We start from the raw sequence: 18,331 nt of genomic DNA, 5'->3' as shown, positions 1-18,331 counted from the left end.
TTGAAAAGAATGGTAGTTACTCGTGGTCCCAAAGACTGCAGTGTCTTTCAAACTGCAATGTCACAAAACAGTAAGATGTCAAACATTTTTGACTAAAATGACCCCCCCCCATAAGAAATACATTTTACTTTGTGTGGAGAACATGCACACCTACATACATTCAAAACTGAAGCAAAATTTTTGTGAAACAATACTTAACCTGTATGCCCTGTGATGTATTTTTGTTATTTTCTTTTCTATTTTCTAAAATGCTTATTAAACTCACCAGATTGATTCTCTGACCCTTTACAAGGTTGTTAATCAGATAGAAAAATACTTCATTAATTGAGAGAATGAAAAGATTTTAAAAGTATATACAAATACGATACTTTAAAATATCACCGTTTCTATAAATATATTTGCATGTGCAAAATGTATTTCTCACCATAAGTCACTGTGAACAAAGTTTGCAAGTTGCTGCCTTAAAGAGTAAGAGGTTGGAACAGGCAGGTGGGTGAATAGAATCGACAGCCTTGTGGGGGAAGCAGGGTGTGATGTCAGCAAGATTTATTTTCATTTATTTTTTATTTCTCAACTTTTAGGTAAACCTCTAAGATTGCTTTCTTTCCTTCCTTCACCTAATACTCTTTTCCTTAAAAGTTACATACCAAGTTATATAGATATGTAGAACTATGTAAAGCATTAAAAAAATTTTATTGGAGTATAGTTGCTTTACAATGTTGTGTTCGTTTCTACTGTACAGCAAAGTGAATCAGCTATGAAAGTGAAAGTGTTAGTCTTCCAGTCATGTCCGAATCTTTGTGACCCCATGGACTGTAGACCACCAGGCTACTCTGTCCATGGAATTTTCCAGGCAAGAATACTGGAGTGAGTTACCATTCTCTTCTCCAGGAAATCTTCCTGACCCAGGGATCAAACCTGGGTATCCTGGATTGCAGACAGATTCTTTACCACCTGAGCCACCGGGAAATCAGCTATACATATACATATATTACTCTTTTTTTGGATTTCCTTCCTATTTAGGTCACTACAGAGCACTGAGTAGAGTCCATGTGCTATACAGTAGGTTCTCATTAGTTATCTGTTTTATACACAGCATCAGCAGTGTATATATGTCAATCCCAATTTCCCAAGTCATCCCACCCATCTTCTCTTTTTCCTCTCGGTATCCATACATTTGTTCTCTATATCTATCTCTATTTCTGCTTTGTATCATTTATACTAGCTTTCCGATTCCATATATATGTGTAAATATATACTTGTTTTTCTCTTTCTGACTTACTTCATTCTGTATGACAGTCTCTAGGTCCACACTGTTGTATTGATTACAAAGATAGAGTTAGTTTCTTGATCTTAAACAAAATGAATAACCTTCTGACCTAATTTTGTGTACTTCATCGTTAAAGAATTTGAGAATTTTTTCACCAGCTCTTTGGATACTTCAGCCATTATGAGCAAGGGTTAATACATGTGCTCAGTCATGCCTGACCTCACGGACTATAGCCTGCCAGACTCTTCTGTCCATGTGATTTTCCAGGCAAGACTACTTGAGTGGGTTGCCATTTCCTTCTCCAGGGGTTAATATTAATACATATACGTTGTAAAATAGATCCTCTCTCATTGTTCCTGTATTACAGATCCCCAGGGCTACATTCATGATAGCTTTTAAAAAGCTTTCAGAACAAAATGGCGGAGGAGTAGGTGGATGTGGAGTACATTTCTCTCCACAGATACATCAGGAATACACCTTCAGACACAGAAGTGCATGCAGAACACCAGCTGAGATGGGACAGGAGTACCTGACTAGTGGAAAAGAATATATAGAGCCACATAAAACTCAGTAGGATGAAGGAACTAGGGGGAAAACCAGGACTGTTAGTAGGACTGGACCTGCCCTCAGTGGATGGGGGAACTGAAGCAGGTGTCCGATCCCACATCGGAGCAATTCTCTGAGTCAGAGGGGAAACATTTAAGGCTGAGAGTGAAAGAGCTGATCTGTGGCAGCCTAAATGGAATGAGAATCCGACAGTCCTTGCTGCAGCCATATATACCCCAGACAGGAACGCTGGTCCTCTGGAAGGCACAGTAGCAGGGAGCTGGAGTTTAGGGACTGTGGAGCAATCCCAGGGCGAGGGCTGCTGTTGACTGCGGAGAGACAGACTGAAGGGATGTGAGGGAGGAGATTGTGGAGAGAGATACCTGTGGAGTAAAACCAGGCAGCCACAGAAGCAAGGTGATACTGCTGAGTCACGTGGAGTGGGCGGAGCCGTCACCAAAGCCTCTCTCTCCCCACAAGCTTGCACTGGCAGCTGAACAACAGAGAGGCTGCCCCATCAAATGCCTGACACACTGAGCTACAGAGTGGGACCCCACCCAGGGTGACCCTTTAAGTGCCTGACGTGCAGATCTACAAAGTAGGACCCAAGACGAAGGGGGAGGAGGGGCTCTATGTTCCAGATACAGGGAGCAACAGAGAAGGACCCCAGGCAAAGGAGCCCTCTAAGTGCCTGAAGCAGGGGGAGCTATGGAGAAAGACTGGCGAAAGAGGCATTCTGATCACCAGCTACAAGAGGCTTAAAAAAAGACTCTGATAGGACCTTATATAACTCCTGTGGCAGAGGCAGTCCGTGTCCTTGCACACTTGGCATTGCCAAGGTCCCCAGAAGCCAAGCAGCTGTACCACTTTCATGCTCAGCTCTCACTGGGGCAGAGCTGCCACAGGTGATAAAAAAAAAAAAAGAAAAAAAAGTGTTGTGTTTATGCGTGCAGGGTTGCTTCGATCCCGTCTGACTCTTTGCGACCGTGTAGACTGTGGCCTGCCAGGCCTTCTCTGTCAGAGAAGGGGTTCTCCAGGCAAGAATACTGGACCGTATTGGCCAGTACTGGTTGCCATACCCTTTTAGAGCACTGTATTTCCTGCTGCCCTAGCCGCCAACCCCTCTGAGTACCTGGTGCTGCCAGAACCCTTAGGAGCCAAGCAGCTCCACAACCTCTACACCTGGCCCTCACATGGGCAAACCCAAGTCCTCCAGGGCGGCCTCAGAAGCAAACCCCAGTGAATGACCCACATGTACAGGTGGGAACAAAACCATAATTGAAACCTAGGGGCAGTGTGGTTAAGGAAGAAGATCCAAAACCTTCCCACCAGCTGTACAAGCTGCAGATTAAATCCACATGATCAACTAAGCAGACTCTGTGTCTGTGGAATATATAAAAGGCCATTGAGAGCTCCCACAAAAGAAAACACACTAGTTCTAATAGCTGTGGACATTGGGGGCAAGAACTCATAGGAGGAGGACCAGATTAGAATCTGAGCTGCCCCCACAGCAGGTCCAGAGATCAGCACAGTGTTGGAGGACATCCTAAGGAGGTAAGGTGGGCTGTGACTCCCAGCGAGGGAAAGGACTCTGACAGCAGTGACTCAAGAAAAGCATTTATTATTCTTATTTTTTGACTTGTTCTATAGATTTTTAAAGATTTTTTTTTCTTTTCCTCCACCCCTCATTGTAGTTGTCGATTTTATTGGCACTAAGAAATCCAATTAAGCTATTGAGCTTTTTTCCCCCTCAGTTTTTATTGTTGTTATAAACCTCTGCCTCTGTGTTGGGCTTTTGCAGCTCTGTGGAGTTTTCCTTTTTTTTTTCCTCTCTCTCTTTTTTTTTAATTTTAATTTTTTAAACCTATTATTATTTTTTCTATATTCCTTTGTTTGCTTTCTTACTGTTCTTTTCCCCTTGCAGTTAATCTTTAATGTACATAAATCTTCTTTATCTCTATTTAAGTTTGTGTATCTATTCTTTCTTTCCTTTCCTCTCAACATATTTTTTAGTTTTATTTTCATTGCTTTATTCCCCAATTGGCACCTTGCTTTAGGTTTGTTCCCCAGTTTGTGCTTTAGTTAGTTTTGTTCTGGTAGATATAATTTTTTATTTCCTTTGTTCACTGGGTCAATGCATTGTATTTTATTTTTGTTGGATTGTTTTGATTTTGCTTATGGGTATATATGTATATATGTATATTCAGTCACACTTTTTATTGTTGTTATAAACTTCTGCCTCTATATTTGGGTTTTGCAGTTCTGTGGAGTTTTGCTTTTTTCTTTCTTATTCCTTTTTTTTTCTTTTCTTTTTTATAATTTTAATTTTTAGGTTTTTAAAACCTATTATGTTTTTTCTACATTTATTCCTTTGTTTGCTTTCCCTTACTGTTCTTTTCCTCTTAACTGGTAAATATAATTTTTGATTTTCTTTGTTTGACAGGTCAGTCTGCTGTATTTTATTGTTTTTGGACTGTTTTCACTTTGCTCATGGATGTATATGTCTATGCATATATTCCATTATTTTAATTACTATTTGCCTGATTTTGTAACTGCCATTTTTCTGGGGTTCAACTTTGGCTTCTTGTTTATGGGTATTTGTTTTAATCTCACTTAATGTCAGGACAGACCACTTGTGGACTCTTCATTCCTGACCAGAGATCAAGCCCTGAGCCTTTGGAGTGGGAGCACTGACTCCAAGACCCCGGACAACCAGAGAACTAACCCTAGGCAGTATCAAATAGTGAGAACTCACACAAAGGAAACCACTTGAATACAAGAATGGGAATCACCCAACCACCAGTAGCACCCTGTGCAGGACACCTCATCTAAACAACAAACAAAACAAAAATACAAACCCAATCATCAGCAGACAGGATTACCACCTCACTCAGCCCTGCCCATCAGAGGAAAAAGAAAGAAACAAACAAACTCAGCACAAATCTCCATCTATAGCAAGCTTACACAAAGCACTGGACCAACCTTAGGCGGGAAGAAGCCAAAAGGAAGAAAAATTTCAACCTTCTTCAAGAAAGAATTCAACTTTCCTTGAAGCCTGGGAAAAGGAGATGTCAAGCACAATACATTAAAAATAAATAAATAAATAACTAATGAAAAGGCAGAGAAATACTACACAAATGAAGGAACCAACTAGAAATACAGAAGTACAAATAAGTGAAGATGAGATAGGCAAACTACCTGAAAAAAAATTCAGAATAATGATAGCAAAGATGATCAAAAATCTTGAAAGCAAAATGGAGAAAATGCAAGAATCAATTAACAAAGACCTAGAAGAATTAAAGAATAAACATACAGCAACAAAGAATGTAATTACTGAAATTAAAAATGCTGTAGAAGGAAACAATAGCAGACTATCTGAGGCAGAAGATCGAATCAGTGAGCTGGAAAATAAAATGGTGGAAAAGACCTTGTAAGAGCAGAATAAAGTAAAAAGAATAGAAAGAACTGAGGACAGTCTCAGAGACCTCTGGGACCATATCAGAGGCACCAACATTAGAATTATAAGGGTCCCAGAAGAACAAAAGAAAAATAAAGGGTATGAGAAAAATTTTGAAAAGATTATAGTTGAAAACTTCCCCAACATGGAAAAAGAAATAGTCAACCAAGTCCAAGAGGCACAAAGAGTGTCATACAGGATAAACCCAAGAAGAAACATGCCAAGACACATATTAATCAAACTAACAAAGACTAAACACAAAGAAATAACATTAAAGCAACAAGGGAGAAGCAACAAGTAACATACAAGTGAAACTCCATATACTTAATAGCTGATCTTTCAGCAGAAACTGCAGGCCAGAAGGAAATGGCAAGATATATTTAAAGTATTGAAAGGGAAAAATCCACAACCAAGGTTACTGTACCCTGCAAGGATCTCATTCAAAATTGATGGAGAAATAAAAAGCTTTTCAGACAAGCAAACGTTAAGCTTTACAACAAATATTACAAACCAAATACAACAAACCAGCTTTACAACAAATATTAAACAGACTTGTATAGTCAAGAAATACAAAGAAGAAAGAAGATCTAAAAAATCAACCCCAAACAATTAAGAAAATGGCAATACAAACACAAATATCAATAATTACTTTAAATGTAAATGGATTAAATGCTCCAACCAAAAGACACAGACTGGCTGAATGGATACAAAAACAAGACCCTTATATATGTTGTCTACAAGAAACCCACTTCAGACCTAAAGACACAAATAGACTGAAAGTGAGAGGATGGAAAAACATATTTCAAGTAAATGGAAAGCAAAAGCTGGAGCAGCAGTCCTCATATCAGACAAAATAGACCTTAAAGAATATTACAAGAGATAAGGAAGAATATACATAGTCATCAAGGGATCAATCCAAGAGGAAGACATAACAATTGCAAATATCTATGTACTGAACATAGGAGCGCCTCAATCCATAAAACAAACACTAACAGACATAAAAGGAGAAATTGACAGTAACACAGTAATAGTAGGAATCTTCAACACCCCACTCACACCAATGGACAGATCATCGAAACAGAATTAATAAGGAAACACGTCTTAAATGATACACTAGATGAGCGGGATCTCATCGATATCTTCAGGACATTCCATCCAAATGCAGAAGAATACACCTTCTTCTCAAGGGCACATGGAACATTCTCCAGGATAGACCACATCTTGGGTCACAAATCAAACCTCAGTAAATTTAAGAAAATTGAAATCATATCAAGCATCTCTTCTGACCACAATGCTATGAGACTAGATATCAATTACAATAAAAAAACTGTAAGAAACACAAACACATGGAGATTAAACAACACATTTCCAAGTGACCAAGAGGTTACTGAAGAAATCAAAATGGAAATTAAAAAAATTTCTAGAAATAAATGACAATGAAAACATGACAACTCAAAACGTGTGGGATGCAGCAAAAGCTGCAAAAACTTCTAAGAGGGAAGTTTATAGCAATACAATCCTACCTCAAGAAACAGGGAAAACATCGAATAGACAACCTAACTTTACACCTAAAACAACTGGAAAAAGAACAAAAACACCCCAAAATTAGTAGAAGCAAAGAAATCATACAGATCGGAGCAGAAAGAAATGAAAAAGAAATGAAAGAAATAATAATAAAGATTAATAAAACTAAAATCTGGTTCTTTGAGAAGATAAACAAAACTGACAAGCCTTTAGCCAGGCTCATCAAGAAAAAAAGAGAGAAGAATCAAATCAACAAAATTAGAAATGAAAAAGGAAGGGTTACAACAGACAATGCAGAAATACATAGGATTATAAGAGACTATTATGAACAACTATATGGCAATAAATTAGATAACCTGGAAGAAATGGACAGATTCTTAGAAAAGTTCAATCTTCCAAGACTGAACCAGGAAGAAATAGATTTCTACTTCTATCAACAACCCAGTTACAAGCACTGAAATTGAAGCTGTGATCAAAAATCTCCCAAAAAACAAAAGCCCAGGACCAGATGGCTTCACAGGAGAATTCTATCAAACCTTTAGAGAAAAGCTAATGCCTGTCCTTCTAAAACTTTTTCAAAAAATTGCAGATGAAGGAACAGTTCCAATCTGATTCTGAGGCCACCATTGCCCTGATACCAAAATCAGACAAAGACAACACACAAAAAGGAAACTACAGACCATAGAGGCAAAATCCTCAACATCATAGGACATAGATGCAAAAATCCTCAACAAAATTTTAGCAAACAGAATTCTACAACGTATCAAAAAGCTCATACAACATGATCAAAGTTGGGTTTATTCCAGGGATGCAAGGATTCTTCAATATATGCAAATAAATCATTGTGATATACCATGTTAACAAATTGAAAACAAAAACCATATGATCATCTCAATAGATGCAAAAAAGCCTTTGACAAAATTTTCAGCACCCATTTATGATTAAAACTCTTCAAAAAATGGGCATAGAAGGAACCTACCTCAGCATAGTAAAGGCCATATAATAAGCCTACAGCAAACATTGGTCTCAATGGTGAAAAACTGAAAGCATTCCCCCTAAGATCAGGAATAAAAAAGGGTGTCCACTTTCACCATTATTCACATTGTTCTGGAAGTCCTGGCCTACGGCAATCAGAGAAAAAAAAGAAATAAAAGGAATCCAAATTGGAAGAGAAGTAAAGCTCTCACTGTTTGCAGATGACATGATACTGTACATAGAAAACCCTAAAGATAGTATCAGAAAATTACTAGAGCTAATCAGTGAATTTAGCAAAGTTGCAGGATAAAAAATCAATACACAGAAATCACTTTGCATTTCTATATATTAACAATGAAAAATCAGAGAGAGAAATTAAGGAATCAATCCCATTCACCATTGCAACAAAAAGAATTAAATATCTAGGAATAAACTTACCCAAGGAGACAAAAGAACTGTACACAGAAAATTATGACAATAATGAAAGAAATCAAAGATGACATAAACAGATGGAGAGATATTCCATGTTCCTGGGTAGGAAGAATCAATATTGTGAAAATGACTATACTACCAGATGTAATCTACAGATTCAGTGTGATCTCTATCAAATTACCAATGGCATTTTGCACAGAACTGAAAGAAAAAATGTCATAATTCATATGGAAACACAAAAGATTCCGAATAGCCAAAGCAATCTTGAGAAAGAAGAATGGAGCTGGAGGAATCAACCTTTCTGACTTCAAATTATACTACAAAGCTATAGTATGGTACTGGCACAAAGACTGTATGGTACTGGCACAAAAACAGAAATATAGACCAATGGAACAATACAGAAAGCCCAGAAAAAAACCCATGCACCTATGGGTACCTTATTTTTGACAAAGGAGGCAAGAATATATAATGGGGCAAAGACAGCCTCTTCAATAAATGGTGCTGGGAAAACCAGACAGCTACGTGTAAAAAAAAGGAAATTAGAACACTTCCTAACACCATACACAAAGATAAACTAAAAATGGATTAAAGACCTAAATATAAGGCCAGAAACTATAAAACTCTTAGAGGAAAACACAGGCAGAACACTTGATGACATAAATCAAAGCAAGATCTTCTATGACCCACTTCCTAGAATAATGGAAATAAAAACAAAAGTAAACAAGTGGGACCTGATTAAGCTTAAAATCTTTTGCACAGCAAAGGAAACTATAAGCAAAGTGAAAAGACAACTGTCAGAATGGGAGAAAATAATGGCAAATGAAACAACTGACAAAGGATTAATTTCTAAAGTATACAAGCAGGTCATACAACTCAATACCAGAAAAACAAACAACCCAATCAAACAGTGGGAAAAAGACCTAATCAGACATTTGTCCAAAGAAGACATGCAGATGGCTAACAAACACATGAAAAGATGCTCAACATCGCTCATTATTAGAGAAATGTAAATCAAAATTACAATGAGATATCGCCTCACACTGGTCAAAATGGTCATTATCAAAAAGTCTGCAAACAATAAATGATGGAGAGGGTATGGAGAAAAGGAAGCACTGTTGCACTGTTGGTGGGAATGTAAATTGATTCAGCCACTATGGAAGACAGTATAGAGATTCCTTAACTAGAAATAAAACCACCATACGACCCAGCAATCCTAGGCATATACCCTGAGGAAACCAAAATCGAAAGAGACACATATATCCCATTGTTCATTGTAGCACTATTTACAATAGCTAGAACATGGAAGCAATCTAGATGTCCATCAACAGATGAATGGATAAAGAAGTTGTGGTACCTATACTCAAAGAAATATTACTCAGCCATTAAAAGGAGCACTTTTGAGTCAGTTCTAATGAGGTGGATGAACCTAGAACCTATTATACAGACTGAAGTAAGATGGAAAGGGAAAGATAAATATTATATTCTAACCCATATATATGGAATCTAGAAAAATGGTACTGAAGAATTTATTTATAGGGCAGCAATGGAGAAACAGACATAGAGAACAGACTTATGGACATGGGGTAAGGGGAGGAGAGGATGAGATGTATGGAAACAGTAGCATGGAAACTTACATTACAATATGTAAAATATATCAGGAATTTGCTGTATGACTCAGGAAACTCAAACAGGGGCTCTGTATCAACCTAAAGGGGTGGGATGGGGAGAGAGATGGGAGGAAGTTTCAAAAGGGAGGGGATATATATTTATACCTATGGTTGATTCATTTTGCAGTGTGACAGGAAACAGCAAAATTCTGTAAAGCAATTTTCCTTCAATAAAAAATAAATAAATTTAAAAAATAAAAAGTTTTCATGAAGATGCTATATATTGTTAAATGGAATTCTAACGACTGGATAACTCAGTGCCTCAGAAGTCTATGTTCGTTAACATCAGAAGCAAAGACTAAGTGTCCGACCAAGAACCTGACCATGTGGAAATCCTGGATGCATAGCAGAACCTACTTTCTGCCCTTTGGGGTTTACAATCTGAAATAACATGTATGAAATAGTATCTTTTTTCCCTAGAAAAAAAGGAAACAGTGGGAGAGTTTGTCTTAGTACTACTTCTCATTTTAAAGTCACTTTTCTTAATATAAAAATTCGGTGTACGAGATAGCAAAAGAGACACTGATGTATAGAACAGTCTTATGGACTCTGTGGGAGAGGGAGAGGGTGGGAAGATTTGGGAGAGTGACATTGAAACATGTAGAATATCATGTAAGAAACGAGTTGCCAGTCCAGGTTCGATGCGCGATACTGGATGCTTGGGGCTGGTGCACTGGGACGACCCAGAGGGATGGTATGGGGAGGGAGGAGGGAGGAGGGTTCAGGATGGGGAACACATGTATGCCTGTGGCGGATTCATTTTGATATTTGGCAAAACTAATACAATTATGTAAAGTTTAAAAATAAAATAAAATTTAAAAGAAAAATTCTCCTCTCCCCTCTCCCATCTCTCCAACCTTTAATTCACCTGCTTTCCCCTTTCTCCCATCATGTTCTCCCCTGAAACTCTCTGGTATTGCTTTCATCCTGACTATGGTTGACAGGAGCCCCATCTACCCAACCTGTCAGAATTCTTTCACCTTTACCTACTTGAATCATGAATCAGAGGCTCAATTATTAGACCACAAGCTCCACCTTAGACTGCCAGGGTTCCAAGCCCAGCATTTACATTGATCAGCTTTGCAAACTTGGGCAACTTGTTGCAAGGAATGTAAAAAGTGTTGTGATCTCTGAAAACTACTTTCAAATATTTTAACTTAAAAAAGGTGTGTGTGTGTGTGTGTGTGTGTGTGTGTGTATGTGTGTGTGTGTTTCTGTATACGTGTGCATACCTGTGAATTTATCTTTGGCAATTATTTGTTTTGAACAGTGTCATGTGTATATAATATATATATTTACATATCTGCTCAGTTGTGTCTGACTCTGACTCTGTGACCTTTTGGACTGTAGCCTGCCAGGCTCCTCTGTCCATGGAATTTCCCAGGCACGAATACATTTCCTTCTCCAGGGGATCTTCCTAACCCAGGGATTGAACTCACATCTCCTGTGTCTCCTGCATTGAGGCTAATTCTTTACCCGCTGAGCCATCTGGGAAGCCATAAATATGTATGTATGTATATATATATATATATATACAAAAAATGCAGTAGATTGTTAATTAATGTTTATATGCATGTCCCTTGTGTTATATTTTCAAGTATTCTGCAGATATGAAAGATTTCAAACTAAAAGTTGGGAAAAAAATAGAAAACATTTTTTGGTACATAATAAGTGCTCAGTAAATGCTAGTTATTATTTTTACTAAACTTGCTGTTACCTCTGTGGGAGAGGGCTGATCAGCCCACTACCAGTTACTGCAGACATTTCACTCTGACCTTTTAGAAGAAGACCATGATCATCCTTGCCTGTCCTTCCTTATGAAAAGGTATTGGGATCTGTATGTTGTGGCAGTGTATTGGCAGTTTATTAGTAGATTAGAATGCCAAGGTATGCCTGGGGTACATAGGTGATTACATAATTCTTCACAAGTCTTAATAAAACAAAGTCTGGATCATGATAGTCACTTGAGTCAGTTTCTTAAAATTAATCTCTCTCTCTTTCCCACTAAAACACACATTCTGTTGGTTCTGTTTCTCTGAGAACCTTGACTAGTATACACCTCATACCATAACACTATTTTTTTTTTTTAACTTGGCTGCACCATGTCTTACTTGCAGCTCACGGGATCTTTGTTGCAGCAAGCACAATCTAGTTCTCTGACCAGGGATTGAACCTGGGGCCGCTGTATTGGGAATGCACAGTTTTAACCACTGGACCACCAGGGAAGTCCTGACACTAATGTTGTAAGTTGTAGCCTTTAAGTTGATTGGTTTCATATTGAATCATGAATCGTCACCTACAGTCTCTTATTTGGCTCCTACTCTGACAGACTCACTGGGACTGTAAATTCTTTGAAGATACCTGGGTGTTTTTTATTCGTATTTAGTATAGTGTCGAACCATTTGTTAGCTGTGTGCTGCTGCGGCTAAGCCGCTTCAGTCGTGTCCGACTCTGTGCGACCCCATAGACGGCAGCCCACCAGGCTCCCCCGTCCCTGGGATTCTCCAGGCAAGAACACTGGAGTGGGTTGCCATTTCCTTCTCCAATGCATAAAAGTGAAAAGTGAAAGTGAAGTGTCTCAGTCGTGTCCGACCCTCAGCGACCCCATGGACTGCTGCCTACCACGTTCGTCCATGGGATTTTCCAGGCAGGAGTACTGGAGTGGGGTGCCATTGCCTTCTCCAACTTAGAACAAATTACTTCAAGTCATTAACCTTCAGTTTTCTCATTTGTAACATGTGGATCATAAGTGTGAACTACCGTTCTCACAGAATTGCTGTTAGGATTGACTGAGACAAGACTCTGAAGAATTCTGTATAGTGCTTAGTACACTAATAAATAAATCTTATTTTTGTCAATATTATTATTAACTGTACGAGAAGAATAGGTAGTACTCATGAATATTTATTAAATACAAATTTTAAGTGACAGTAAGATAGAAGTTATTATGCCCAAGATGAAAACTAGAAATATTATACAGGAGTTTTAACTCAGTACATTTGAGAGATGTGGGTGCTTACTGAAATCATCTCCAGTATTATAAAAGTTGATTTTTTTCAGGTGCATCTCATATGCAAAATGAAATGTAGCATAAAAACTATTCTCAGGTGTTACCAGTTATGTAGCCCAAATTTACTTTTGCATAGGTTCTCAATGTGTTTTGATGCCTCTTTAGTTTTTTCTCTTATCAATTGCAAAGAATTTCTGTAAACTCTGCATTTAGGAATGCAGTTAGGTATTCTGAACTTGCAATTATGCAGAATAAAAAGGGAATGTAGTGGGATGAGGTTATAGTTGAATCCTAGCAGGATAGGACTAATTTTCCATAATTCTTCTTTTTGTATTTTTATTAATGAGGGACAAATGTTTTAGGTTGAATTTTGTAGTACAGCAGTGGAGAAAAGAACACAAAATTGAAGATTAGTTTTTAGGTAATTGTTTTTTGTATTTAGAGGGAAAAAAGAAGTAAGATAACAGTTGGTTACATTTTTACTTAATTTTCTTTCTAGTCTAAAAATGTCAACTTGTCAAACACACACTATGGAAAGTTTTGTAAAGCAGTGAAGCCTGTATGATTTTCTATTTTAAAAAATTTGCAAACTCAATAATGATTGCAGGAAAACAGTGGCCTAACCTCTCAATGAGGATTTAATAATTGTGAACTCCCCTCAGGTCTCCTATTGGTGAGATTTCATTGCTTAAAAATGATGTGGTTCAGAACACCTACGGGAATACTAAATACTTGATTAATTGCAAATAAATAATAATGCTTCAAGCACTTTATTTCTTTTCATTTTGGGGTTATTTTCATCATGCTTGATATCAACATTAGTGAGGCAACCATAGTACAGGCAAGCTGTTTTAAAGTAGGGTAAAAACTCATCTATATGGGATAAAAGGGAATTAATGTAGTATCTCTACATTATGAAGAACTCTTTCAAGTTTACAGTTCTGTTAGGCTAAGAAATAACATAAAATCTGTGTCAAATTTTTTGAGAAATTACCAATCCCTTATTTTAGTTATACATAAACCAAAAAATTTTATTTATTTATTTATTTTTGGTATGTGCTGCATTTCATACAATTTCTTCTAGATATAAATAATTTCATGTCTTTAGTCATCTGAAAATCTATCAAATGGCTGTCATGTTCAAGACAGTCCTGAGTCTTCCTCTAAGTGTCTCAGATTTCTGGTAGAGCAGATAAGGGGAAGCACAAATAGTAGCAAAACAAGGCAGTGAAAGTTATGAGAACTGAAAGCAGAAGAAGATCACCTTTAGATAATTGGGCAAAAGCTGTTTCATAGAGGAAGTGGTTGAGGAATGGAACCATAAATTGTCAGAAACAGAATGGCACTTATTCAACATTTTTCACTTTACAGATGAGGAGAATGTGACCAGAAAAGAGCAGAAACTTGTCTGAAGTCACTTTATACAGTTATGACAGCATAGATTAAAATCCAGATTCAACAACTCCTTATCTATTGGACTTTAAAAATATAGCAGTCTTATTAAGGTATAATTACAAACCAGAAATTCACTCTTCTAGAATGTACAACTTGGTATTTAGTATACTAACAAGACTGTACAACTATTTACAGTATCTAAATCCAGAACCTTTTTGTCACCCTCCAAAAGAAACTCTGTACCTGTAAGCACTCACTCCCCATTATTTCCTCCTTGCAGACTCTGGCAGTGATGAATCTATGTTCTGTCTCTGTAGATTTGCTGACTCTTTTTGGCTCCATGGACTGTAGCCCACCAGGCTCCTCTGTCCATGGAATTTTCCAGGCAAGAATACTGGAATACCACTGGAGTGGGTCACCATTTCCTCCTCCAAGGGATCTTCCTGACCCAGGGATCGAACCTGTGTCTCTTGGGTCACCTGTTTAGCAGGCAGGTTCGTTACCACTGCAGCACTTGGGAAGCCCCATTGATTTGCCTATTCTTGACATTTCATAAAATATAATTGTAAATATGTGGCCTTATGTTTCTGTCTTATTTATCGTATTTTAGAGGTTTATCCATGCTGTAGCATATATCAAAATTTACTCTTTTTTACTATTTAATAGTAATGAAAACAAGAACTTCCAGATGTACAAGCTGGATTTTGAAGAGGCAGAGGGACCAGAGATCAAATTGGCAACATTCATTGGATCATAGAGAAAGCAAATGAGTTCCAGAAAAACATCTACTTCTGCTTCACAGACTATGCTAAAGTCTTTGTGTGGATCACAACAAACTGTGGAAAATTCTTAAAGAGATGGGAGTACCAGACCAACTCACCTGTCTCCTGAGAGACCTGTAGACCTGTCAAGAAGCAACAGTTAGAATTGGACATGGAACAACTGACTGGTTTCAAATTGAGAAAGGAGTATGACAAGACTGTATACTGTCACCCTATTTATTTAACTTCTATGCAGAGTACATCGTGCAAAATGTCCAACTGGATAAATCGAAAGCTGGAATCAAGACCATCAGGAGAAATATTAGTAACCTCAAATATGCAGTTGATATCACTCTAATGGCAGAAAGTGAAGAGAAACTAAAGAGCCTTTGATTAGGGTGAAAGAAATGAGTGAAAAAGCTGGCTTGAAACTCAACATGAGAAACACTAAGTTCATGACATCCAGTCCCATCACTCATGAAAAACAGATGGGGAAAAAGTTGAAGCAGTGACAGATTTTATTTGGGGGGGGGGTCCAAAATCACTCCAGATGGTGACTGCAGCCATGAAATTAAAAGAGGCTTTCTCTTTGGAAGGAAAACCATGACAAACCTAGTAAAAAAAGCAAAGTGAAGTCGCTCAGTCATGTCCGACTCTTTGCGAGCCCATGGACTGTAGCCTATCAGGCTCCTCCGTCCATGGGATTTTCCAGACAAAAGTGCTGGAGTGGATTGCCATTTCCTTCTCCAGGGGATCTTCCCAACCCAGGAATCGAACCTGGGTCTCCCACATTGCAGGCAGATGCTTTTACCATCTGAGCCACGAGGGAAGCTATGACAAACCTAAACAGCATATTAAACAGCAGAGACATCACTTTGCTGACAAAGCTCTAGATAGTCAAAGCTATGGCTTTCCTGGTAGTCATGTATGGATGTGAGAGTTGGACCATAAAGAAGGCTGAACACTGAAGAATTGATGTTTTTAACTGTGGGGCTGGAGAAGACTCTTGAGAGTCCTTTGGACTACAATGAGATCAAACCAGTCAATCCAAAAGGAAATCGATCCTGAATATTCATTGGAAGGACTGGTGCTGAAGCTCCAATACTTGGGCCACCTGATGCAAAGAGCCCACTCATTGGAAAAGACTCTGATGCTGGGAAAGATTGAGGGCAGGTGGACAAAGGGCAGCAGAGGATGAGATGGTTGGATGGCATCACTGACTCAATGAACATGAGTTTGAGCAAACTCTGGGAGATAGTGAAGGACAGGGAAGCCTGGGGTGCTGCAGTTCATGGGGTCTCAAAGAGCTGGGGACACAACTAAGTGACTGAACAGCAGCACCCACAATGTTTTACTAATTGTATTATCATTACTTATTACTATCTTCAGATATATTCTTCTGACTTCTTTTCCTGTTCTAGGTGACAGGAGTTTTATCTAACAATTTGAATCTCTTACAAATTTAAGAGGCTCTAGGAAATGTCAATAGAATTCTCTTCAATTACTGAAGCATCTAGGAATTGTGGGAAAGCAGTTCAGTTCAGTTCAATTCAGTCGCTCAGTCATGTCTGACTCTTTGTGAACCCATAAACTGCAGCATGCCAGGCCTCCCTGTCCATCACCAACTCCCGGAGTCCACCGAAACCCATGTCCATCAAGTCGGTGATGCCATCCAATCATCTCAATCTCTGCCGTCCCCTTCTCCTCCTGCCTTCAATCTTTCCCGGCATCAGGATCTTTTCAAATGATTCAGCTCTTCTCATGAGGTGGCCAAAGTATTGGAGTTTCAGCTTCAACATCAGTCCTTCCAACGAACACCCAGGACTGATCTCCTTTAGGATGGACTGGTTGGACCTCGTTGAAGTCCAAGGGACTCTGAAGAGTCTTCTCCAACACCACACAGTTCAAAAGCATCAATTCTTCGGTGCTCAGCTTTCTTTATAGTCCAACTCTCACATCCATACATGACCACTGGAAAAACCATAGCCTTGACTGGATGGACCTTTGTTGGCAAAGTAATGTCTCTGCTTTTTAATATGCTGTCTAGATTGGTCATAACTTTCCTTCCAAGGAGTAAGTGTCTTTTAATTTCATGGCTTCAGTCACCATCTGCAGTGATTTTGGAGCCCAGAAAAGTAAAGTCAGCCACTGTTTCCACTGTTTCCCCATCTATTTGCCATGAAGTAATGGGACTGGGTGCCATGATCTTAGTTTTCTGAATATTGAGCTTTAAGCCAACTTTTTCACTCTCCTCTTTCACTTTCATCAAGAGGCTCTTCTTCTAATTCTTCTTTGCTCTCTGCCATAAGGGTGGTGTCATCTGCATATCTGAGGTTATTGATATTTCTCCCGGCAATCTTGATTCCAGCTTGTGCTTCCTCCAGCCCAGCGTTTCTCATGATGTACTCTGCAAATAAGTTAAATAAAGCAGGGTGACAATATACAGCCTTGACGTACTCGTTTTCCTGTTTGGAACCAGTCTGTTGTTCCACATCCAGTTCTAACTGTTGCTTCCTGACCTGCATACAGGAAAAGCAGGGACTCTTGTTATTAGAGTTAAGGGGAGCCTATCTCCTCCCCAATTCTGGTGAGCAATTCAAAACTTTAAGACAGTGTTAGGGATAGCAGTAGAGTTGCTCAGTGTGTTTCCCCAACTAATAGCCATATCCAATGCCTTGGGGAAAGCCTGAGAAACTATGCCCAACAGAGATGGTATAATTATGAATGAGAGAGTGAGAGACATATCTAACTCTGAAGTCAGAAGAAGTAGTTTACTGACCACAAGTAGGTTGTCACTCGTCCAAATTTGTACATGGCATTAGTTGCAGTATGAAGACCCCGGCCCCCTGATTTTTAATCTGGTGGTATTCCACTCAGTCATCCTCCTTCTTCCTCTTCCCTGCTTATAATAGTTCTCAGAGGAATGAGACTCATTTATTTTTCTTAGTACATAAAGATTTCTGGAATATATGCTTGGCATCAAACAACCGAATGCTAATGCTGGCTTTCATTTGTTATAGGTGACTGTGGTGGTGGTAGTGGTGGGGTCAATATTGAGATCCAGCATCTTCAATAAATCATCATCTGGAGAAAGAAGGACAGATTTGAATCACAGTAAACTCAAGTGTGCAAAAAAATCACTTCTTCATCTAACACAACTTAATTGGTGAATTTGATACTCTCATCCTGTAAGGCAGATAGGACATTCTCCCTCAGTAATCACTTAAGCCCTCTACCTCTCCTCTCTTCTGTTGTCCTCCTCTGCTTTCCCCTTCTTTCTTCTGTAGTTTGCAT

The 18,331-nt window shown here is 38.5% G+C and overlaps 1 long non-coding RNA gene across 3 annotated transcripts in view; it reads left to right on the top strand.

Annotated features, from left to right (window-relative positions):
• LOC147372572 (uncharacterized) overlaps positions 1-18,331 on the top strand; it is a 225,846-nt gene that overhangs the window by 76,997 nt on the left and 130,518 nt on the right. The window contains exon 4 of one of the 3 annotated variants that reach the window (XR_015164883.1): positions 4,440-5,599. The exons of the other annotated variants lie outside the window; for them this stretch is intronic. This is a non-coding gene — a long non-coding RNA (uncharacterized LOC147372572). Of the gene's footprint in view, positions 1-4,439; positions 5,600-18,331 lie in introns of those variants that run through there. 3 annotated transcript variants of the gene reach the window in all.

This window comes from Bos grunniens, chromosome 5 (genome assembly GCF_055505025.1).
Source record: "Bos grunniens cultivar Pamir isolate PY7600 chromosome 5, Bosgru_T2T1.0, whole genome shotgun sequence".
In the NCBI taxonomy this organism is placed as follows: Eukaryota; Metazoa; Chordata; class Mammalia; order Artiodactyla; family Bovidae; genus Bos; species Bos grunniens.
This window is presented reverse-complemented; position numbering and strand designations above follow the sequence as displayed.